Here is a 26,549-nt window from a genome sequence, read left to right as displayed (position 1 = left end):
ACGTATTAGGAATTTTCTGAGGTGTGTTGGTGTGGACTGCAACAAAAACATTTATCAATTATTAAGAAAAAAGGATAAGATAAAAATAAAGTTGGAAGTTAAAATGGTTTAAAGTGTTTACAGAGCAATAAGATAGGGGGACAGGGTGGGGGCTAACTAGAATAGCTGATCAGATTAACTGCCTGGGGCAAGAAACTTTTAAGAAGGTGTTAAGTTTTTGTTTTAATAGCCTTACAGAGTTTTCCAGAAGAGAGCTTTTGGAAAAGGTAGCTTGCTGGGTTGGTGGTGTCTACAATGATTTTCCTGCCCGTTTCTTTGTCCAGGACACACACAAGTCCTGCGACGAAGGTAGATCTCAGCCAATGAGCTTCTCAGCTGACCCGACAGTCACCGTAGGTTTTGTACATCGCGGGAGGACGCTGCATCGAACCAGACGGTGGTGGCTGAAGTGAGGATGCTCTCGGTGATGATGAGGATGATGAGGAGCAGTTTCCATAGCAGCGGTCTGGAAGTAATTCTGCACGCGGACCAGTGTGTAAATGGCTTGACGTACGCTGGGGTAGTAATTTCCCGGAAGATGCAAACCTACCTGGAATTGATCGCCGTCACGTTGCCGGCGGCTGCAGGAGGCGTCACGTGGTAGAAGTGCAGTTAGCACAACGCTTTACAGAGCCAGCGATCACCGATTCCCACCGCTGTCTGCAAGGAGTTTGCACGTTCGACCCGTAACGATGAGGGTTTCCTCCGGGTGCTCCAGTTTCCTCCCACATTCCAAATACGTGTGGGTCAGGGCAGGTAAGCTGTGGGCGTGTTGTGTTGGCACTGGAAGCCTGGTGACTCTCGCGGGCTGCCCCCAGCACATCCTCGGACGGTGCCTGTTGACACAAACAACACATTTCACTGTGTGTTTGAAAGATTGACGCACTTTTGACAAATAAATCTAAAGTTTAATCTTTAGAACTCAGGCTGTCAGGCAGTATTGGTGGTAGAAAATAAATTGTCGATGTTTTGGGTCAAAACCATTTGCAACATTTCGGCCAAATTTGTTGACAATTTCTTCCCTTCTGCAGATGCTGTCTGACGCACCGAGATCCCCAGCAGATTGTGAGCTGTCTGACCCGCTGAGATCCCCAGCAGATTGTGAGCTGTCTGACGCACCGAGATCCCCAGCAGATTGTGAGCTGTCTGACGGACCGAGATCCCCAGCAGATTGTGAGCTGTCTGACGCACCGAGATCCCCAGCAGACTGTGAGCTGTCTGACGGACCGAGATCCCCAGCAGATTGTGAGCTGTCTGACGGACCGAGATCCCCAGCAGACTGTGAGCTGTCTGACCCGCTGAGATCCCCAGCAGACTGTGAGCTGTCTGACGGACCGAGATCCCCAGCAGATTGTGAGCTGTCTGACGGACCGAGATCCCCAGCAGATTGTGAGCTGTCTGACGGACCGAGATCCCCAGCAGATTGTGAGCTGTCTGACCCGCTGAGATCCCCAGCAGACTGTGAGCTGTCTGACCCGCTGAGATCCCCAGCAGACTGTGAGCTGTCTGACCCGCTGAGATCCCCAGCAGACTGTGAGCTGTCTGACCCGCTGAGATCCCCAGCAGACTGTGAGCTGTCTGACCCGCTGAGATCCCCAGCAGACTGTGAGCTGTCTGACCCGCTGAGATCCCCAGCAGACTGTGAGCTGTCTGACCCGCTGAGATCCCCAGCAGACTGTGAGCTGTCTGACGCACTGAGATCCCCAGCAGACTGTGAGCTGTCTGACGCACTGAGATCCCCAGCAGATTGTGAGCTGTCTGACGCACTGAGATCCCCAGCAGACTGTGAGCTGTCTGACGCACCGAGATCCCCAGCAGATTGTGAGCTGTCTGACGCACCGAGATCCCCAGCAGATTGTGAGCTGTCTGACGCACCGAGATCCCCAGCAGATTGTGAGCTGTCTGACGCACCGAGATCCCCAGCAGATTGTGAGCTGTCTGACGGACCGAGATCCCCAGCAGATTGTGAGCTGTCTGACGCACCGAGATCCCCAGCAGATTGTGAGCTGTCTGACGCACCGAGATCCCCAGCAGACTGTGAGCTGTCTGACCCGCTGAGATCCCCAGCAGACTGTGAGCTGTCTGACCCGCTGAGATCCCCAGCAGACTGTGAGCTGTCTGACGGACTGAGATCCCCAGCAGACTGTGAGCTGTCTGACGGACTGAGATCCCCAGCAGATTGTGAGCTGTCTGACGCACCGAGATCCCCAGCAGATTGTGAGCTGTCTGACGCACTGAGATCCCCAGCAGACTGTGAGCTGTCTGACCCACTGAGATCCCCAGCAGACTGTGAGCTGTCTGACCCGCTGAGATCCCCAGCAGATTGTGAGCTGTCTGACGGACCGAGATCCCCAGCAGATTGTGAGCTGTCTGACGGACCGAGATCCCCAGCAGATTGTGAGCTGTCTGACCCACTGAGATCCCCAGCAGATTGTGAGCTGTCTGACGGACCGAGATCCCCAGCAGATTGTGAGCTGTCTGACCCACTGAGATCCCCAGCAGATTGTGAGCTTTCTGACGGACTGAGATCCCCAGCAGATTGTGAGCTGTCTGACCCGCTGAGATCCCCAGCAGATTGTGAGCTTTCTGACGGACTGAGATCCCCAGCAGATTGTGAGCTGTCTGACGCACCGAGATCCCCAGCAGATTGTGAGCTGTCTGACCCACTGAGATCCCCAGCAGATTGTGAGCTGTCTGACGGACCGAGATCCCCAGCAGATTGTGAGCTGTCTGACCCACTGAGATCCCCAGCAGATTGTGAGCTGTCTGACGGACCGAGATCCCCAGCAGATTGTGAGCTGTCTGACGCACTGAGATCCCCAGCAGATTGTGAGCTGTCTGACGGACCGAGATCCCCAGCAGATTGTGAGCTGTCTGACGGACCGAGATCCCCAGCAGATTGTGAGCTGAATGACCCACTGAGATCCCCAGCAGATTGTGAGCTGTCTGACGGACTGAGATCCCCAGCAGATTGTGAGCTGTCTGACCCGCTGAGATCCCCAGCAGATTGTGAGCTGTCTGACCCGCTGAGATCCCCAGCAGACTGTGAGCTGTCTGACGGACCGAGATCCCCAGCAGACTGTGAGCTGAATGACCCACTGAGATCCCCAGCAGATTGTGAGCTGTCTGACGGACCGAGATCCCCAGCAGATTGTGAGCTGTCTGACGGACCGAGATCCCCAGCAGATTGTGAGCTGTCTGACGGACCGAGATCCCCAGCAGATTGTGAGCTGTCTGACGGACCGAGATCCCCAGCAGATTGTGAGCTGTCTGACGGACCGAGATCCCCAGCAGATTGTGAGCTGTCTGACCCACTGAGATCCCCAGCAGATTGTGAGCTGTCTGACCCACTGAGATCCCCAGCAGATTGTGAGCTGTCTGACGGACCGAGATCCCCAGCAGATTGTGAGCTGTCTGACCCGCTGAGATCCCCAGCAGATTGTGAGCTGTCTGACGGACCGAGATCCCCAGCAGATTGTGAGCTGTCTGACCCACTGAGATCCCCAGCAGATTGTGAGCTGTCTGACAGACCGAGATCCCCAGCAGATTGTGAGCTGTCTGACGGACCGAGATCCCCAGCAGATTGTGAGCTGTCTGACGGACCGAGATCCCCAGCAGATTGTGAGCTGTCTGACGGACCGAGATCCCCAGCAGATTGTGAGCTGTCTGACGGACCGAGATCCCCAGCAGATTGTGAGCTGTCTGACCCACTGAGATCCCCAGCAGATTGTGAGCTGTCTGACGGACCGAGATCCCCAGCAGATTGTGAGCTGTCTGACCCGCTGAGATCCCCAGCAGATTGTGAGCTGTCTGACCCGCTGAGATCCCCAGCAGACTGTGAGCTGTCTGACCCGCTGAGATCCCCAGCAGACTGTGAGCTGTCTGACGGACTGAGATCCCCAGCAGATTGTGAGCTGTCTGACCCGCTGAGATCCCCAGCAGATTGTGAGCTGTCTGACCCGCTGAGATCCCCAGCAGATTGTGAGCTGTCTGACCCGCTGAGATCCCCAGCAGACTGTGAGCTGTCTGACCCGCTGAGATCCCCAGCAGACTGTGAGCTGTCTGACCCGCTGAGATCCCCAGCAGACTGTGAGCTGTCTGACCCGCTGAGATCCCCAGCAGACTGTGAGCTGTCTGACCCGCTGAGATCCCCAGCAGACTGTGAGCTGTCTGACCCGCTGAGATCCCCAGCAGACTGTGAGCTGTCTGACCCGCTGAGATCCCCAGCAGACTGTGAGCTGTCTGACCCGCTGAGATCCCCAGCAGACTGTGAGCTGTCTGACCCGCTGAGATCCCCAGCAGACTGTGAGCTGTCTGACCCGCTGAGATCCCCAGCAGACTGTGAGCTGTCTGACCCGCTGAGATCCCCAGCAGACTGTGAGCTGTCTGACCCGCTGAGATCCCCAGCAGATTGTGAGCTGTCTGACCCACTGTAAAGAGTAAAAGAGGGCAAGAATGGATATGGGACCGCTGGAAAATGCTGCTGGAGAGGGAGTAATGGGGGACAAGGAAATGGCAGATGAACTTCACTGTGGAAGACACTATCAGCACGGTGGAAGTTCCAGGTGTCGGGCAGGGTTCACGAAGTGTGTGAAGCTACCTTTACTAGAGAGATGGTTCTTGGGAAACTGAAAGGTCTGAAGGTAGATGTCACTTGGACCGGATGTCGTACACCCCAGGGTTCTGAAAGAGGTGGCTGAAGGGATTGTGGAGGCATTAGTAATGATCCTTCAAGAATCACTAGATTCTGGAATAGTCCCTGAAGACTGGAAAATTGTAAATGTCACTCCACTTTTCAAGAAGGGAGAAGGGCAGAGAAAAGTAAATTAAAGGCCAGTTTGTCAGATCTCAGTGGCTGGGAAGATGTTGGTGTCGATTGTTAAGGATGAGGTCTCAGGGTACTTGGAGGCACACGATAAAATAGACCCTAGTCAGTATGGTTTCCTCAAGGGAAAATCTTGCCTGACAAATCTGCTGGAATTCTTTTAGAAAACAACAAGCAGGATAAACAAAGGAGATTCGGTTGATGTTGTGTATTTAGATTTTCAGAAGACCTTTGACAAGGTGCCACACATGAGGCTGCTTAACAATCTATGAGCCAATGGTATTACAGGAAAGATTCTAGCATGGATAAAGCAGTGGCTGATTGGCAGGAGGCAAAGAGTGGGAATAAAGGGAAACTTTCTGGCTGGCTGCCGGTGACTAGTGGTGTTCCACAGGGGTCTGTGTTGGGACTGATTATTTTTACATTATATGTTAATGATTTGGATGATGGAATTGATGGCTTTGTTGCAAAGTTTGCAGATCATACAAAGATAGTTGGAGGGCAGGTGATTTTGAGGAAGCAGAGAGGCTACGGAAGGACTCAGACAGATTAGGAGAATGGGCAAAGAAATGGCAGATGGAATACAGTGTCGGGAAGTGTAGGGTCATACACTTTAGTAGAAGATATGAAAGGGTTGACTATCTGAAGGTTTAATTTGCAGGTTGAGTCTGTGGTGAAGAAGCAAATGCAATGTTAGCATTCATCTCGAGAGAACTAGAATATAAAAGCAAGGATGTAACGTTGAGACTTTATAAAGCACTGGTGAGGCCTCACTTGGAGTATTGTGAGCCGTTTTGGATGCCTTAGAAAGGATCTGCTGAAACGGAGAGAGAGTTCAAAGGAGGTTCACGAAAATGATTCCAGGATTGAATGGCTTGTCATACGAAGAGCATTTGATATCTCTAGACCTGTATTCACTGGAATCAGAAGAATGACGGGTGACCTCATCGAAACCTATTGAATGGTGAAAGGCCTTGATAGAGTGGATGTGGAGAGGATGTTTCCTGTGGTGGGAGAGTCTAAGACCAGAGGACTCAGCCTCAGAATAGAGGGTCATTCTTTTAGAACAGAGATGAGGAGGGATTTCTTTAGCCAGAGATTGGTGAATTTGGGATTCTTTGGCACAGTCAGCTATGGAGGCCAAGTCTTTATGTATATTTAAGGCAAATGTTGATCGATTCTTGATTGGTCAGGCCATGAAGGGATATGGGGAGAAGGCAGGAGATTGGTGTTGAGAGGAAAATTGGATCAGCCATGATGAAATGGAGGAGCAGACTCGATGGGCCAAATGGCCTAATTTTGCTCCTATATTTTATGGTCTTAAAAGCAGTTTCTCCTCATTGCTGTTTTAAATATATTCTCCCAAATCTTGAGACTATGTCCCACAGTTCTAATCTCACTCACCAGTGCAAACAACTTTCCTGCCTCTATCTTCTCCATCCCTTTCATCAGAAGTGAACAGTTTCAAGTTCCTGGGTGTCAAGATCTCCGAGGATCTAACCTGGTCCCAACATATCGATGCAGTTATAAAGAAGGCAGGACAGCAGCTATACTTCATTAGGAGTTTGAAGAGATTTGGCATGTCAACAAATACACTCAAAAACCTCTATAGTTGTACCATGGAGAGCATTCTGACAGGCTGCATCACTGTCTGGTATGGGGGGGGGGGAGGGGCTACTGTACAGGACCGAAAGAAGCTGCAGAGGGTTGTAAATCTAGTCAGCTCCATCTTGGGTACTAGCCTACAAAATACCCAGGAGATCTTCAGGGAGCGGTGTCTCAGAAAGGCAGCTTCCATTATTAAGGACCCCCATCACCAAGGGCATGCCTTTTCTCACTGTTACCATCAGGTAGGAAGTACAGAAGCCTGAAGGCACACACTCAGCGATTCAGGAACAGCTTCTTCCCCTCTGTCATCCGATTCCTAAATGGACATTGAATCTTTGGACACCACTTCTTTCTGTTTTTGTACTTTTTAAAAATCTATTCAATATACGTAATTGATTTGCTTATTTATTGATTATTATTATCTTTATTTTATTTATTATTATTATTTCCTCTGCTGGATTATGTATTGCATGGAACTGCTGCTGCTAAATTAACAAATTTCACGATACATGCCGGTGATAATAAACCTGATTCTGATTCTCCTGAATTCCAGTGAATCGGGAACGTAGAGCAGTTCAGCACAGTACAGGCCCTTTGGCCTGTTCACAGATCAATGTGACCCTTCCCTCCCACCTTGTTGTCCATTTTTCTTTCATCCATTTCTGCGAAGTGGTCTTCCCTGCCCCGGCTCTGTGTTTGCTCTGATGTTCACATTTATTTCAGTTCGATTGTTGACATTTCCACGTGACCGTTCTGCTCATTGGTGATTGCTCATGACTGTTTGCACTATTGTCTTGTACATTGTTGGTTGCTGTTGTGTTGTCTGTTATGGTATTGTCCTGGGTTTTATACTTGGCACCGAACCACAATCAATTCTGGTACGTTTCACATACTGGCAATAAAGTGGATCTGATTCTAATTTACGAGTCTGTGAAATGTCCCTGTATCCCTGTGGATGTATCTGCCTCCACCACCACCTGGAACTTTAAACAAATTACTTACTTTTCCATCTCAGGTCGACTTGCAATATTTCAGATCTGTATCCTCAGACCCGTGGTTTGCTCTGGCCGGATCTCGTTGGATGGCCAACGTCAAAGTCGAGTTAATGTCCACGTGTGCACAGGTGCAATGAGAAACCCACAGCACGGACACAGGGAATGGTCGTCTCCTTTTGTCAATGCAGCTGGAAACACACAGTGAAATGTGACATTTGTGTCAGCGATTAACACGCTGTCCGAGGATGTCAGACCCTGCAAGTGTCACCACCCCTCCGGCACCAAACTCGCCAACCTGAACCGGTACATCTTTGGAATTTGGGAGGAAGCGGATGAGAACGTAGAAACTCCTTATGGACAGCGGCGGGAATTGAAAGTCAATCTTATGCAAATAATCAACATTCAGCAGAAAAACAAATTAAAGACATGATGTACATTTTTTTTACAAGTAGAACCAATAAAAAGTCCATTTGAGTGTCAAGTGACCAAAGTGGTCAAGGTGTTGCTGAACTCGAGCAGTCAGCGACGTGCTGGTTTATGTCTTTTCCATGAATTTAGGAACCCTGCAATTCCTGCCAAGATTCACTTGTGCTATTAAATGATTACGGAAGTTCAAAAATGCGGAGCAAATTAATTTTCATTTGCAGTTGTGGGTTTGAAAAGTAAACGATGGAAGAAGATGTTTCACATCAGCCCGATTCACACACTGATGGATCACCCAACAAACGGGTTATATTTCATGTTGACAGAACAAAGCTGCATTCAAGTTAGCTTCAGCAAACTGACAACATCAAACCATCAATGATTTAAATGCAGCATTGACTTTTAATAACATATTGAATATTCAGAAAGTTCCAGGCAGAAACTTACTGACACAGACTACAAAGAAGCTTCGGATGAAATGACTTCAGATCTTATGGGGTGGCATGGTAACGTAGCAGTTAGAGCAATCGGTTTACCGTGCCAGTGGTCACCATTAAGAGGGGCAGAAGGGGCATTGGAGGAAAGTATAGCGGGGATGTCAGAGGTAAGTTTGTTTTACACAAAGTGTTGTGGGTGCCAGGGGTGGACATAGAGGCCGATAAATTAGAAACGTTTAAGAAACTCTTTGATAGGCACACGGATGAAAGAACAAATGGGAGCTATCTAAGAGGGAAGGGTTCGATTGGTCTTGGAGCAGGTCACACAGTTGCCACAACATGGTGGACTGAAGGGCCTGTATGATTCTGTACTGTTCTACATCCTTCCTGTATTCCGATTCCTGCCGCTGTTTGTACCTTCTCCCCGTGACTGTGTGACTTTCCTCCGGGTGTTCCTGTTCCCTCCCACATTATACAGATATACAGTGCTGTGCAAGAGCTGAGGCACGTGTACGTAGCTAAGCACAGTATAGGTCAGCGTGGAGCGGAGAATGAGTTAGTAAGTCTGTTGGGAACTGCGAGGGTGGGGGTTGGCGGGGTTACAGGTGGCAGGGCTTGAATGCCAGGGCAGAAGTGTACGGTATCAGACACACCCAGCCCTGAGACTCCAGGCAAGGTCATTTGATTCCAATCGATTGATTTATTGATCATTAAAGAAAGTCTCTCTGGAGCTTCCCGCTCCCTCACCGCTCCCTTCCCCTTTTCCCCACCATGATTCCCCTCTCCCTGCCCCCTTCCCACTCTCAGTCCACAGAGACCCAGATCTGAATTGGGTTTATCATCACTCACATATGTCATGAAATTTGTTTTTTTCTGTGGCAGTGCAATATATAAGATCACTACAGTACTGAGCAAAAGACAGGCACCCCAGCTGTAAATACGTGCCTAAGGCTTTTGCACGGGACTGTATGCTGAGGGTTTGCGAGTTTGGAGTCAGAGGAGTAGTGACACTTGTGGGCTGCCCACAGCACAGTCCTTGCTGATGCAATTTGACACAAACAATACATCTCACTGTTCTTGTGACAAGTTCTGTTGGCATTCGAAGGCTGCAGATGTCAATCTGACTGGTGCTCCCTGTGACGAGATTCACGCTGTCACTCTGCACAGCGTCACATCACAGTTCTCATTTGGAACGGGATAGACCAGACAAGGTCCCCCTTCAGAGATGTTTTCACGCTGCTCTGTCGTCACCAACTGCGATTCATTTTACACACCTTCTTTGTAATCCACAACTTCTCCCCACAACCTGTTTCGCTGGAGAATGAATGCTGCTTTTATCTGGTATTTTTGCTGTAGCTTCAGTGTGAGCTTTCTTAACGGTTTTAAACAGACTCGAATCGCAATTCTGTTTGCTCTGACAATTGACTTTTGAAAATCACTGACTTTGATAAAAATAAAAGCCCAGATACGAGTGTTCCTGAGAGATTCACGTCCCCACTCTCACTAAATCACGTAAACACAGTGGTGTTGGTATTTACCCTGTTCTCGACATGACACAATCAGCAGTCTAGCATTGACATAGTTATTACGCTCAGATATCAATCAAGGCTCTCATTTATTTCTTTATCTTTCAGTCTATTTATCTATCGATTTGGTACGACACCAGCCTCACATTTGGCCACGGAAGTTGTGTCCCAGCTGCCTGGTCAATACGATACGGAGAGCAGGCTGTCCCCTCCACACAGCTGATGAATTCAAAGGAATGAGCCGCCAACCGCGGCTGATGAGCCCCATCTGCCCGAAGCGACTGGTTTTAAGGTGCTAGTAACCCATTTTTGCTCCTCTCCTGTCAGTAGAAACACCTCTGACAGGCTTTGTAGCTAAGCCGCACGTGAAGGCCAGGAGCTGGACCTGGTTTCTCGAGGCTATTTGAGGCACACGCCATTAAGAGCATTTAATAGGTAGTGGAACCTTGTCCCCATTACCATTCCCGGCTATAACAACCTCAAGGAACCAAAATAAATTATCTGATTTATTCATTTCTTATCACATGTACGTGGAAGCACGCGATGAAATGCATTGTTTTGTGTTAACAAGCAACACAACCAAGGCTCAGTCACACATTCTGACCCACAATGCTCAGCAGAACAACAACAGCAGCTGCAAACAGCCCCCTTCCTCCCTCCCTCCCTCCCTCCCACCCTCCCTCCCTCCCTCCCACCCACCCTCCCACCCTCCCTCCCACCCTCCCTCCCTCCCACACGCAGACAGGCTGCCTCAGACCACTTGGCTCCGGGCTCTCAGACTCAGACGTTGTGTCTCGACTTACAGACGCAGACATCCAAGTTCAAAGTTTAGGGTGCAAAGTACATATGTCACCATATACAACCCTGAGATTCATTTTCTTGTGGGCATTCACAGTAAATACAAGAAACTCAATAGAATGAATGAAAGACCACACCCAACAGGTTGGACAAACAACCAGTGTACAAACAGAAACCCTACAAAAATAAAGGGAAAAAGAAATATTATTAATAATAATAATAATAATAAGCAATAAATATTGAGAACATGAGATGAAGAGTCCTTGAAAGTGAGTCCATAGGTTGTGGGAACAGTTTAGTGATTGGGTGAATGAAGTTGAGTGAAGTTCTCCCCTCTGGTTTGGGAGCCTGATAGTTGAGGGGTGATAACTGTTCCTGAACCTGGTGGTGTGGGACCTGATGGTTGAGAGGTGATAACTGTTCCTGAACCTGGTGGTGTGGGACCTGATGGTTGAGGGGTGATAACTGTTCCTGAACCTGGTGGTGTGGGACCTGTTGGCTGAGGGGTGATAACTGTTCCTGAACCTGGTGGTGTGGGACCTGATGGTTGAGGGGTGATAACTGTTCCTGAGCCTGGTGGTGTGGGACCTGATGGCTGAGGGGTGATAACTGTTCCTGAACCTGGTGGTGTGGGACCTGATGGCTGAGGGGTGATAACTGTTCCTGAACCTGGTGGTGTGGGACCTGATGGTTGAGGGGTGATAACTGTTCCTGAACCTGGTGGTGTGGGACCTGATGGTTGAGGGGTGATAACTGTTCCTGAACCTGGTGGTGTGGGACCTGATGGTTGAGGGGTGATAACTGTTCCTGAACCTGGTGGTGTGGGACCTGATGGTTGAGGGGTGATAACTGTTCCTGAACCTGGTGGTGTGGGACCTGATGGTTGAGGGGTGATAACTATTCCTGAACCTGGTGGTGTGGGACCTGATGGCTGAGGGGTGATAACTGTTCCTGAACCTGGTGGTGTGGGACCTGATGGTTGAGGGGTGATAACTGTTCCTGAACCTGGTGGTGTGGGACCTGATGGTTGAGGGGTGATAACTGTTCCTGAACCTGGTGGTGTGGGACCTGATGGTTGAGGGGTGATAACTGTTCCTGAACCTGGTGGTGTGGGACCTGATGGTTGAGGGGTGATAACTGTTCCTGAACCTGGTGGTGTGGGACCTGATGGTTGAGGGGTGATAACTGTTCCTGAACCTGGTGGTGGGGGACCTGAGGCTCCTGTACCTCCTTCCTGATGGCAGCAGTGAGAAGAGAGCGTGGCCTGGGTGGTTGGGTCCCTGATGATGGATGCAGTCTTCCTATGACAGCGTTTCATGTAGATGTGCTCAATGGTGGTGAAGACTTTGACCTCTGGACTCGCCAACTCAGGGCTTCAATTATGAAGAGTCTCGGCCCAAAACGTTGAATGTTTGTTCCCATCCATAGCTGCTGAGTTCCTCCTGCATTTTTCATGCCTTCGCTTACAGACTTGCTGACTTCGGTCTTTGACCTCTATATTGACCCCAGAACTCGCCGACTTTTGAACTCCAGGCTTTGACTTGTGCATGTGCACGGACTCACACAGCAGCTCTTGTTCCTGTTAACGTACATTGCTCATGTTGGAAATGCACATTTTTGCTGAGAACTAACATTTCTGGCATTTATTCTAGTAATAAACCTTAACTTTCTGCAGGTAATTCAGAACACAAAAACGATTTAGGCCTGATCACTGATGACTATTTTACAAGTTTAATTAATTAATTAACAACCAACCATGTTTGAATACCAATGAATCCAGCCAGATGAAACCACCAAGGTGCAGAACGCAGTACTAACAGTCACACACAGCACAAAGCACATACAAGATAGCAGTAAACATACAGTCACCCAGAAAATGCATAGTATAGCCCAGGTCTCTGAGTGGCAGGTCCTGTAAATTTGGAGTTCAAAGTGCACTTATTATCAAAGTATGTATGCAGTTTGCCTCCCGGAGAATTGTCCTCCCACAGGTAGCCACGAAACAAAGAAATACCATGGAAGCAGTTCAAAGAAAACATCAAACATCCAGGAGGTGAGAAAAAGAACAAATCGCACAAGCAGCAAAAAGTGAGCCAATAACACAAAATATTATCCATCAAACTGCAGAGTCCCCAAAACAATGCAGGAGCCACAGCCACCGAGTCAGTTCAGTGTCAACGACTGCAGGCCTCAGCCTCAGAGCCAGTTCCATACCTAAGCACCTCGATCAAATTGCGCAAATGGCAAGAAACACATGGAACATGAACCAACTGTGGAACACATTCAGCGCCTCTGGACATTAAACATCAAACTGCAGAGTCCCCCCAGCCATAAGCCACGCTGATGTGATAGAACCTGCACCTTTCTCTGCCAGCATCCAGAGGGAAACAGGTCAAATGCAGGCAGATTACACTGAACATCAGCGTGTCTTCCACTCTCATCCACGATGCTTTGATCTGTGAGGAGAAATGGAGACGGTGATGGGCTCACATTCTGCCATTAGGAAACAGTGACCACACACTTTGTGTTCAACCTCGCTGAATTCCCCACATAATAGCAAAATTGCTCAGTCGGCCCAAAAATACAAGATCAAAATAGAAATTACAGACTGCAAATGATGGCAGCTCAGGAGGAGAAGCACATTTCAAAGAAGAAGAAGAATTTTCATTAGCGGTCTGCAGGATGTCACCGGCTCCATCTTCAACAGTGGATGGTGCTTGTGTGTTACAGGTAAGAAGAAGCAGTTCACACACTATTATTGCACAAACTTACAAGAAAAATTAGTGAGTAGATATCTGTAAAGAACAGTGAAGGAAAAATACATGAAATTATTTTAGAATTTGTTGGATGTTATAAACTGTCTGGAGGTTGTTCTTAATGGAAAATCTTCAAACACCTGATCTCCTCATTAATGTGATCAGATGTTATTTGCAACTCGAACTTTCATCCCAGTGTATCGGTTATTCTATACATAAACCACAATTAGATTTCAGCCCATAAATCCTCCAGTTTGGTTAATCAATGTACATTTATAGTTTTGGTCACCTACCTACAAGAAAAATGGAAATAAGGTTGAAAGTGGACAGAGAAAATTTACAGGGATGTTGCTGGGACGAACACAAGATCTGCAGATGCTGGAAATCCAGAGCAACACACAGAATGCTGGAGGAACTCAGCAGGTCAGACAGTGTCTATGGTCAGAGTAACACACACAAAATGCTGGAGGAACTCAGCAGGTCAGACAGTGTCTATGGTCAGAGTAACACACACAAAATGCTGGAGGAACTCAGCAGGTCAGACATTGTCTATGGTCAGAGTAACACACACAAAATGCTGGAGGAACTCAGCAGGTCAAGCAGAGTCTATGGACAGAGTAACACACACAAAATGCTGGAGGAACTCAGCAGGTCAGGCAGTGTCTATGGTCAGAGTAACACACACAAAATGCTGGAGGAACTCAGCAGGTCAGGCAGAGTCTATGGACAGAGTAACACACACAAAATGCTGGAGGAACTCAGCAGGTCAGGCAGAGTCTATGGTCAGAGTAACACACACAAAATGCTGGAGGAACTCAGCAGGTCAGGCAGTGTCTATGGTCAGAGTAACACACACAAAATGCTGGAGGAACTCAGCAGGTCAGGCAGTGTCTATGGTCAGAGTAACACACACAAAATGCTGGAGGAACTCAGCAGGTCAGGCAGTGTCTATGGTCAGAGTAACACACACAAAATGCTGGAGGAACTCAGCAGGTCAGACAGTGTCTATGGTCAGAGTAACACACACAAAATGCTGGAGGAACTCAGCAGGTCAGGCAGTGTCTATGGTCAGAGTAACACACACAAAATGCTGGAGGAACTCAGCAGGTCAGACAGTGTCTATGGTCAGAGTAACACACACAAAATGCTGGAGGAGCTCAGCAGGTCAGACAGTGTCTATGGTCAGAGTAACACACACAAAATGCCGGAGGAACTCAGCAGGTCAGACAGTGTCTGTGGTCAGAGTAACACACACAAAATGCCGGAGGAACTCAGCAGGTCAGACAGTGTCTATGGTCAGAGTAACACACACAAAATGCCGGAGGAACTCAGCAGGTCAGACAGTGTCTGTGGTCAGAGTAACACACACAAAATGCCGGAGGAACTCAGCAGGTCAGACAGTGTCTATGGTCAGAGTAACACACACAAAATGCCGGAGGAACTCAGCAGGTCAGACAGTGTCTGTGGTCAGAGTAACACACACAAAATGCTAGAGGAACTCAGCAGGTCAGACAGTGTCTATGGTCAGAGTAACACACACAAAATGCTGGAGGAACTCAGCAGGTCAGGCAGTGTCTATGGACAGAGTAACACACACAAAATGCTGGAGGAACTCAGCAGGTCAGACAGTGTCTATGGTCAGAGTAACACACACAAAATGCTGGAGGAACTCAGCAGGCCAGACAGTGTCTATGGTCAGAGTAACACACACAAAATGCTGGAGGAACTCAGCAGGTCAGACAGTGTCTGTGGAGAAGAATACAGTCGATGTTCCGGGCTGAGACTCAGCAGGACTCAAGGTTTTTACTGGGTTATAAGGAAAGATTGAATAGGTTAGGATTTTATTGAGATTTATTTGATAGAGGTATGCAAAGTTATGAGTGGTGCATATGAGCTGGAGTTTGTATAGGCACGTACAGTGGTCCGGATGCAGGTCGATGGGACTAGACAGTTTAAATGGTTCAGCATGGACTCGATGGGCTGAAGGGGCTGTTTCTGTGCTATACTTTTTCTGTGTCTCTGTGACTCTATATATTACCGCTCCTGAACCCCAGGATTAACTCACTGCAAGGTATCTGCTATTTGTGAAGCATCCTGAGCCCTGGATCAACCATAAATGTAAATGTCACCGTATCCTATCAATGTATGTAAATATCACCACATACTATCAACGTTTATAAATGTCACTGTATACTAACGACATATGTAAATGTCACCATATACTATAGTGAGATTCATTTTCTCGCAGGCATTTACAGTAGAATAAAGAATCAATAAAAAGAACTACATACATAGGCTGACAAACAACCAGTGTGCAAAATTAGACAATCTGTGCAAACGCAAACAAACAAATGAATAAATTAATAAATATATCACACTGAGAACACAAGCCTGGCAAGTGAGATTGTAGGTCGTGGAGTAGTTCAGAGTTGTGGTGAGTGAAGTTATCCAAGCTGGTTCACGAGCCTGATAGTTGAGGGGTGATAACTGTTCCTGAAGCTGGTGGTGTGGGACCTGATGGTTGAGGGGTGATAACTGTTCCTGAACCTGGTGGTGTGGGACCTGATGGTTGAGGGGTGATAACTGTTCCTGAACCTGGTGGTGTGGGACCTGATGGTTGAGGGGTGATAACTGTTCCTGAACCTGGTGGTGTGGGACCTGATGGTTGAGGGGTGATAACTGTTCCTGAACCTGGTGGTGTGGGACCTGATGGTTGAGGGGTGATAACTGTTCCTGAACCTGGTGGTGTGGGACCTGATGGTTGAGGGGTGATAACTGTTCCTGAACCTGGTGGTGTGGGACCTGATGGTTGAGGGGTGATAACTGTTCCTGAACCTGGTGGTGTGGGACCTGATGGTTGAGGGGTGATAACTGTTCCTGAACCTGGTGGTGTGGGACCTGATGGTTGAGGGGTGATAACTGTTCCTGAACCTGGTGGTGTGGGACCTGATGGTTGAGGGGTGATAACTGTTCCTGAACCTGGTGGTGTGGGACCTGATGGTTGAGGGGTGATAACTGTTCCTGAACCTGGTGGTGTGGGACCTGATGGTTGAGGGGTGATAACTGTTCCTGAACCTGGTGGTGTGGGACCTGATGGTTGAGGGGTGATAACTGTTCCTGAACCTGGTGGCGTGGGACCTGATGGTTGAGGGGTGATAACTGTTCCTGAACCTGGTGGCGTGGGACCTGATGGTTGAGGGGTGATAACTGTTCCTGAACCTGGTGGCGTGGGACCTGATGGTTGAGGGGTGATAACTGTTCCTGAACCTGGTGGCGTGGGACCTGATGGTTGAGGGGTGATACCTGTTCCTGAACCTGGTGGCGTGGGACCTGATGGTTGAGGGGTGATAACTGTTCCTGAACCTGGTGGCGTGGGACCTGATGGTTGAGGGGTGATAACTGTTCCTGAACCTGGTGGCGTGGGACCTGATGGTTGAGGGTTGATAACTGTTCCTGAACCTGGTGGTGTGGGACCTGATGGTTGAGGGGTGATAACTGTTCCTGAACCTGGTGGTGTGGGACCTGATGGTTGAGGGGTGATAACTGTTCCTGAACCTGGTGGTGTGGGACCTGATGGTTGAGGGGTGATAACTGTTCCTGAACCTGGTGGTGTGGGACCCAAGGCTCCTGTAGGTCCTTCACAATGGTAGCAGTGAGAAGAGAGAGTGGCCTGGATGGTGGGGTCCCTGATAATGGATACTTCTTTCCTGTAGCAGAACTCTGTGTAGATGTGCTCACAGGTGGGGAGGGCCTTTCCCCGATGGACTGACCCTCTCCTCACCTTTCCGACTATACTCGTCTTGTATCAGTGATGGGGGCCCTTTGAGTGTTACTGCTCGTGATTGAAGATTCAAGATTGTTTATGGTCATTCTTCAGTCTAGGAGAATCGAATGATCGTTTTCCAGATCTGTTGCAGCATTAAAGAACAGAACAGGCACTCAGAACACAATAAATATGATATTTAATGCTTTTCTTTGAACGGGTTGGTTCCGCGGTTCCACTTTGTTCTGTGAATGTCTGTGGGGAAGTCAAACCTCAGGGTCCTATGCATACTTTAATAATAGATGTACTTTGAACCTTTGAATTCAATATCCGCACGTCCATGTCCGAATACTAGTTTATTGGAGACTGCAGCGTGAAGCAGGCAGTCTCGGGGTTGGAGGATGCTGCATGTGTGGCGGGGGGGGGGGGGGGGGGGGGACTGAGGGAGGGAGGGGTGGGTGGATTGAGGGGTTGAGGGAGGGGGGATTTGAGGGGTGGATTGAGGGAGGAGGGGATTGAGGGGGTGGATTGAGGGGGGAGGGATTGAGGGATTGAGGGAGGGAGGGATTGAGGGAGGGGTGGGGAAATGTTTTGTTGCTGAGTTGTACCTCTGTGTTGTTCTGCCGAGCACTGTGGGTGTGCAGTGTTGGCGCTGGACTTGCCGGCTGCCCCCAGCGCACTAAGGGCTGCGTTGTGTGCTGAGGCTAACGACACATTTCACCTACACTTCAGTGTACATTTGATCAATAAGCCTGGAGCTTGAATTTTAAGATTAGCTCATAGACACAAGGGGGCTGTATGCGCATAAAGTGACGTTAGGTGCAGGGACATCTGAACGTAAGGCGGCTCTGACAGGAACTGGACAGTAATGGCTCTGCAATAGTTGTTGAAAACTCCATCGTTTAAATGTTTCCTCTAGCCACTCTATTTCACAGGACATGACAAAGTGGCCTTGGGATAATGATACCAGAGCGCAAACCGGGTCTGTGGTGTCAGCACTGCGTAAAGCCAGTGCACCCGCAGACAAACCTGCACTCGCCAGTTCAGGCCGACACTGGAAGTCGGCGCTGATAGCGAGACAAAACAGAATAAATCTGCCCCATAAAGTCCATCACGTAGGTTAGAAATAATCACATACAACTGAGTGATTGTAAAGTGTGAAAGTGATACGATTAAATAACAGATACAACTCCGTCTCGCAGTTCAGCACTTCATCAAAAATACTCAATTACAATTTAACTCAGTCTCCGTATCCTTCAGTCTACACATAAACCATCCAGACCTGTTACTTCATTCCGACTGCTAATGATGCTGGGATTTACTATTCTTCACATAAATCACTTGAGTGCCTGAACAACAATCTGCAATTAGGCAGTGCTCAAACATCTCGACAGAACTGCTCACCAGAGTGATCAGGAAAAGTATGTCACCAAGAAAATATGGCAGCAATTGAGCTACTGCCGCTGGTGGCTTTAGGGAAGCTTAAGGAGATATTTCCAGAGCTTGTGGTCTTGTTGTCCACTGAGCAGATTTACAAAGGAGAGCTGGCCACTGTCACAGGAAAGCAGCATCCCTCAGCAGGGATCCCACCATCTAGGCCATGCTCTCCTCTCACTACTACCATCAGGCAGGAGATACGGGAGCCTTATGCCTCACGCCAGCAGGTTCAGGAACAGTTATCACCCCTCAACCATCAGGTCCCACACCACCAGGTTCAGGAACAGTTATCACCCCTCAACCATCAGGTCCCACACCACCAGCTTCAGGAACAGTTATCACCCCTCAACCATCAGGTCCCACATTCAGGAACAGTTATCACCCCTCAACCATCAGGTCCCACACCACCAGGTTCAGGAACAGTTATCACCCTCAACCATCAGGTCCCACACCACCAGGTTCAGGAACAGTTATCACCCCTCAACCATCAGGTCCCACACCACTAGGTTCAGGAACAGTTATCACCCCTCAACCATCAGGTCCCACACCACCAGGTTCAGGAACAGTTATCACCCCTCAACCATCAGGTCCCACACCACCAGGTTCAGGAACAGTTATCACCCCTCAACCATCAGGTCCCACATTCAGGAACAGTTATCACCCCTCAACCATCAGGTCCCACACCACCAGCTTCAGGAACAGTTATCACCCCTCAACCATCAGGTCCCACATTCAGGAACAGTTATCACCCCTCAACCATCAGGTCCCACACCACCAGGTTCAGGAACAGTTATCACCCTCAACCATCAGGTCCCACACCACCAGGTTCAGGAACAGTTATCACCCCTCAACCATCAGGTCCCACACCACTAGGTTCAGGAACAGTTATCACCCCTCAACCATCAGGTCCCACACCACCAGGTTCAGGAACAGTTATCACCCCTCAACCATCAGGTCCCACACCACCAGGTTCAGGAACAGTTATCACCCCTCAACCATCAGGTCCCACATTCAGGAACAGTTATCACCCCTCAACCATCAGGCTCCTGAACCAGCGTGGACAATTTCACCAACCTCAACGGTGAACTGATTCCGCAACCCACAGAGTCACTTTCACAGACTCGTTCTCCATTTAATCTGTTTGCTTCTTTATGTTTATAGACACAGTTTGTCTCCTGTTGCACATCGTTGTTTGTCAGTCTTTGCGATTTGGACTGAACTGTATCCATGTCTTTTTCTATCTTTTCCATTCTATATTTCGGTGTACAAGTGACAAAGCTAATCGTTTTAAAATCTTTTTTAAAATGGAATGAAACAGGGCTCCTGGATGCCATAATTCACAAAAGATAAATCAATAGGTTTTTAAAGATGGAATTGAATGACATCCCCAATCTTACTACATACCAGTCTTTCAACTTGTACACCAGGCCCGTCTCCAAGTGCCCTCAAGGTCTGTATGCAAGTAATGAAATGAAACTACTGGAGGAATTTTCAGTGACAATTGTGTGGCAGAAGAGAGTAATCAATTTCAATATCTTTCTGTGTAGCTGACAATGTCTGCTCAAGTAAAGATGAAGTACAGTTGACTCATAATTAGCTTTTGTTTGTGGTGGCAAAAGGCCTTTACCTTTCACCTCAGTGGCATGTAATTAATAAACTTGATTTGCTTCCTGGTCTGAATAGTGATGGATAGGCTCGAAACTGCATTAACTTCTCCAAGCTGACACTTTAATTCTACTGACGCTGAAAAGATAAGTTTGTCAAATTACCAGAGCAAGACGTGCAGTTTCAAGTAATTATTTATTTTATTTATTTATTGAGATACAGCACAGAATAAGCCCTCTTGCCTTCGAGCCATGCCACCCAGCAATCCCCCAGTTTAATCCTAGCCTAACCTGTCATGAAACTGTTGGTCAGGGCATGAAGGGATATGGGGGATGACAGCAGACTGGGGTGGGGAGGAAAACTGAATAAAATGGTGGAGCAGACTCGATGGGCCAAATGGCCTAATTCTGCTCCTACATCTTATGACCTTATGACTGTGTTTTGTAACTTCAAAACATTCAACTAATTCAAGGAAAACACAGGAAAAGTGGGCCTGGCCTTGTCTTTAAGTGAAGTGGGCACGTATCACGTGACGATGTAGGCAATTAACATATTTTTAGATATGACCCGTAGATAATTATTTAAACAAACAAGAATGCTTATCAGCCAATATATATCTATAAGATCACTAAAATACTGTTGAAATATTAAATACACAACATAATCACAGGACAATTTAAATAACCAATTAATCTACCAGCCATTAGATCTTTGGACTGCGGGAGGAAACCCACGCGGTCACAGAGAGAACGTACAAACTCCTTACAAGCACCAGAGGGAACTGAACGCAGGCATCCTGTACAGTAAAGCATTGTGCTAGCCATCTTGTTACCATGCGCTTAAGAATATTTTCTTATTTGTACAATTTGTCTTTTTGTTGCGCATTGGTTGTGGACCGATCTTTGCTTATGTGTAGTTTTACATAAAATCTACAGCAGGTGGTCCACCATTTGAAACCTATTTCCCATCTCACTCCAACATGTCGGTCTACGGCCTCCTCTACTGCCACGTGGGTTTTCTCTGCTTTCCTCCCACCTTCCAGAGATGCACGGGTTAGGGTTAGTGAGTTGTGGGCGCACGACGTTGCTGGAGGCATGGTGATACTTGTGGGCCATCCCCAGCGCCACCTCAGACTGTGTCTGCATTACGGTGAGCACTGGAAAGGTCAGAACCCAACTGTGGAGGGAAGACAAACTCCGATGTAGAGATGGCAACCAGAGTTTATTCATAGCAATTCCAACAGAACATCGGTGGCTCGGCCAAACGACACTGCAAGACGTAACGTTCCCCAAACTGGGACCCCGTGATTAGTGCTAATCAGGCGTTCACTTAAATAATACAAGTAACACGGAATCCCCGAGCCGACCAAAATAAACCCAACAAGCACCAGGAGAGAGTCTAAATGATCAACAACTCTCATTAACAAAAATTAACCAGTTCAGGTGCTCTGTAAACCTCAGAGACCATCGCTCTCTAGTGCCCTGCACAAGCCTGAAAAGCTCCTTGCAGTTTCTCTTCGATTCATTTCACTGTATGTTCCGATGTAAGTGTGGCAAATAAAGTTAACCTTTTTTCAGGCTCCCCTCTACCTAATTCCTACCGGATGAAAGTTTTGGAAATTTACCAACCGATTCTGTGTGAACACCTTCACCAACTGCAAGGAGGGAACATCATCTGCCATCTCCTTCAAGGACAAATTGAAATGGGCTAAACCTCTGGTGTCATCACCAATGACTATGGATCCAGCACTGTCAAACACTCTGCCCAACTAACCAGCCGGACTCTCCAAGTCAACTACAGTGTCTTTTGCAAACATCCGTCCAAACAGGCTAAATTACACCAGGCCAAAAATCAAACACTGATCTAAAATATTAATAAAGAATTTAGAATTAATAATGACTCTCTGAGGCACAATTCTGTAACAATTATTAAAAATAATGACCACTACCTCTGAGAGAATTTCCAGTACGAATTCCCAGCCACACAGTCGGAGGGGACTGAGAAGTAACCAGCTGGAAAGGCAAAGGGTGAGCAGTTTTGAGTTCCTGGGTGTCAACAGCTCTGAAATCTATGCTGAGCCCATCATGAAGACACAACAGAGGCTGTATTTCATTAGGAGATTCACCAAAGACGCTTGCAAATTTCTACAGATGTACCGGGGGAGAGCACTCTAGTTGCATCAGCTCATCACCGTCTGGAATGGGGCGGGAGGGGCCTCTGCACAGGACTGGAAAAAGCTGCAGAGGGTTGTAGACTCAACCAGGTGTACCGTGGGCACTAGCCTCCCCACCATCGAGGGCATCTTTAAATGGCAACGCCTCAAGAAGGCAGCACCCATTAATGCGGACCCTTACCACGCATGACATGCCCTCTTCTCATTGCCACCATCAGCGTGGACACACACTCAACAATTCAGGAACAGCTTCCAATTTCCGAATGGACGATGGACCCAGGAACAGTAGCTCACTACTTTGCACTACCTATTGATTTTTAACATGTCACTTAGGGTAACATTTTATGTGTTGTACTGTACTGCTGACACAAACATGCAAGTGATAATAAATCTGATTTAGAATCGGAAAGCTGTTGTTCTGAGGCAGCACTACAGTACAGGACATAAAAATAAACACTATAAATTACAATAAGAAACACATACTTGAGGTGGTCACCTGATGTACAGACTCTCCTGAACCCAGCATCACTTTATGGACACGCAACCCATGCCAATAAGCTATCTTACGTACTTATTTATTGTGTTTTTAATTATTATTCTGCCCTTTAACTTATTGTGTTTTCTTTAGTGCTGCATCGGATCCAAAGTATTCTAATTAGATTAGATTAGATTCAACTTTATTGTTGTTGTGCCGAGTACAGATAAAAAGCCAAATGAAATGCAATTAGCATCTAACCAGAAATGCAAAGAATAGTGTTATTTACAAAATAACTGTGAATAAAAAGTAAGTGCCACAGCACACAAATATAAAAGTACTGAGACAGTACAATATGGGTGCAATACTGCTTAGCGCTGTGATGTGAGGTTCAGCAGGGTCACAGCCTCAGGGAAGAAGCTCTTCCTGTGCCTGCTGGTACGGGAGCGGAGGCTCCTGTAGCGCCTACCGGATGGGAGGGGAGTAAAAAGTCCATGGTTAGGGTGAGATGCATCCTTGATAATGCTTTTCGCCTTGCCCAGGCAGCGTTTATCATAGATGTTCTCAATGGTGGGCAATTGGGTGCCAATAATCCAATAATTAACACTCATGTACAGGAAATGACATTAAACAATCTTGAATATATTCTTTTTGGTACAAATGCCAGACTGATACCAATATTTCTTTAATCCCTCCCTCTCTCTCTCCCAGTGAGGTGGAGGGATGCAGTTGTCAGCACCAGTATCGAGCTTCAACAGGAGCAGAATACAAACAGCAGCCCGGAGAAAGCCAGGGACACTCATCATGCCAGCCTGCGCACAAGGAGTCATTAACCATGACCTCTGGTCCCATTAGCAATTAGCACTTGAGCTGGGAACCTGAGACGACAAAGAGCTGCATTGGATGTGAACAGATCCAATTCTGTCATCAGACTCAAGAGCCAGACTGATACCAATACAATGACTTCTGTAATGACCTCTTTAGGCAGCCGAAGCAGCAGGTGTTCAGGTTTATAGATTTGATTTATTTAGAGATACAGTGCAGAACCGGCTCTTCCAGCCCAGCAGCCCCAGTCTAATTCAATGTCTGTAGTGAGATGCTGAAGATGTTCTATAGGTCAGTTGTGGAGAGCGCCCTCTTCTTTGTGGTGGCGTGTTGGGGAGGAAGCATTAAGAAGAGGGACGCCTCACGTCTTAATAAGCTGGTAAGGAAGGCGGGCTCTGTCGTGGGCAAAGTACTGGAGAGTTTAACATCGGTAGCTGAGCGAAGGGCGCTGAGTAGGCTACGGTCAATTATGGATAACTCTGAACATCCTCTACATAGCACCATCCAGAGACAGAGAAGCAGTTTCAGCGACAGGTTACTATCGATGCAATGCTCCTCAGACAGGATGAAGAGGTCAATACTCCCCAATGCCATTAGGCTTTACAATTCTACCGCCAGGACTTAAGAACTTTTTAAAAGCTATTATTAATGCTTTTTGAGATAGTGATTTAGATGCATATCATTTTTTTTTTACTGAGTTAAGTATTGTATGTGAGTAGTTTTGCTACAACAAGTGTATGGGACATTGGAAAAAAAGTTGAATTTCCCCATGGGGATGAATAAAGTATCTATCTATCTATCTCTATCTAATCACCAGACAACGTACAATGACCAATAACCTACTAACTGGTACGTCTTTGCAATGTGGAAGGAGACCAGAGCACTGGAAGAAACCCACGTGTAGACAGGAAGAACTACAAACTTCCTACAAAGGATGCCAGAAATGAACTTCAGACTGTAAGCTCCAAGTTGTAATAGTGTTACGCTAATCACAGAGTCCCCGTCTACGGGCTGCGTGAGAGATGAAGGAAGATCTATGCATTTTGTCAAAAAACCTACAGAAATAGACCTGTGGATGGTTTTATGGTCATACATTGTAAACATCACAGTTTTTGCCTTGAACTACCAACGCCATTGGACAAGAGCATTTTGGAAGGTCCAATCTGAAGGCAAAGCACAAAGTTCAAAGTAAACTTTATTATCAGAGTACATGTATGTCACCACATACAACCCTGAGATTCATTTTCCTGCGGCAGACTCAGCAAATCTATCGAATTGTAACAATAACAGGATCAATGGAAGATCGACCAGAGTGCAGAGGACAACAAAATGTGTAAATGTAGATATAAATAAATAGCAATAAATAATGAGACCATGAAGTAACAAGATAAAGAGTTCTTAAAGTGAGATCATTGGTTGTGGGAGCATCTCAATGGATGGGGCAAGTCAGTCTAGTTGTCCCCTTTTGTTCAAGGGACTGATGGTTTAGGGGTAGGAACTTTCTTGAACCTGGTGGTGAGAGTCCTGAAGTTCTTGTCCCTTCTACCTGATGGCAGCACTGAGAAAAGAGCATGTCCTGGGTGGTGAGAATCTTCGACGATGGACGCTGCTTTCCTGCGACAGCGTTTTGTGTTGATGTGCTCATTGGTGGGGAGGGCTTTACCCATGATGCACTGGGCTGTATCCACTACTTTTTGTGGATTTTCCATTCAAGGGCATCTGTGTTTCCATACCAGACTGTGATGCAATATAATCTCCACAGACCCCTCAAAGTTGCTGTGCAATTTGGCAGGGTGGTTAAGAAGGCGAAAGGACTGTTGGCCTTTATTAGTCAGGGGAATGAGTTCAAGACCCAAGAGGTAATGTTCTAATTCTATAAACTTTATTCATAATGTTACGAATGTGCCACAACTCTCAGGGGCTGAAGGGTACAAAGTAGCCCCCTCCTTTTCGAGAATCGCAAGATCGCTATTAATTCGGGTCTGGGACCCAGGAAATGAGAGAGAGAGACGTCCAGAATACACAGGTTTGGAATGTGTCCTGGCCCCAGAAAGGCAGAACCATTGATAACAGCCATTGTCTCTTGGAGACAGAATTGTGTATTGAATACTGTACCATTCATTGAAGCCCTCAGGGGGCAACCAGAGTGGTCTGGTTGGGGGATGGCATCATCCCAACCTGATTGACATCTGAGACCCCGTGAGTAAGGATAAAAGAGGGTTTGGGGAACAACCCCTTTAGACGCACCAGGAGAAACGTATGAGACCGGTGGGGGCTTGTGTGTGTGTCCATCCTTGCCCGGATGACAAGTCTTCCATGGAACGGCCTCGCTAAAGGACGAATACGGATCAAGAGCGGATAAAGGAAAGCTGGCAAGTTTCTAAAAATCTGTCTCTCTCTCCAACCAAAAAGCTGCAGCCTGAATGAACTGAGTGACTTTTATATTTCCATTGGACAATACATTATCCCCTAGACAACGATAGAGCTATTTCTTATTGATTATTATTATACCCGTGCTTTTAGATCTAGTATTGATGACGTATAGTATCTGTATGTTTGCATTGATATTATTTTTGTGTATTTTTACCGATAAATGCTGTTAAGAATAGTACCATCAGACTTCAACGGACCTCTCTATCTTTGCTGGTAAGTGACCCAGTTACGGGGTTCGTAACAATAATAAAATAATTATTTACAAGAATAAACTGTGCAGTGTCTTTTCATTCTTACCTTCACAGTCAATACATTAAGTAATGTCTTATTACATTCCTGAAAGTCAGTAGCACTCCGGCCACTCATGTGGCCCCCTGGGGTGTTACACTGTACAGCCATTGAGGGGCTTCCTCACTCAACCCCGCCCCTCC

This window comes from Hemitrygon akajei, chromosome 22, assembly GCF_048418815.1.
Source record: "Hemitrygon akajei chromosome 22, sHemAka1.3, whole genome shotgun sequence".
NCBI lineage: Eukaryota > Metazoa > Chordata > Chondrichthyes > Myliobatiformes > Dasyatidae > Hemitrygon > Hemitrygon akajei.
The sequence above is the reverse complement of the archived record's forward strand: the minus strand, read 5'-3'. Positions refer to the sequence as shown.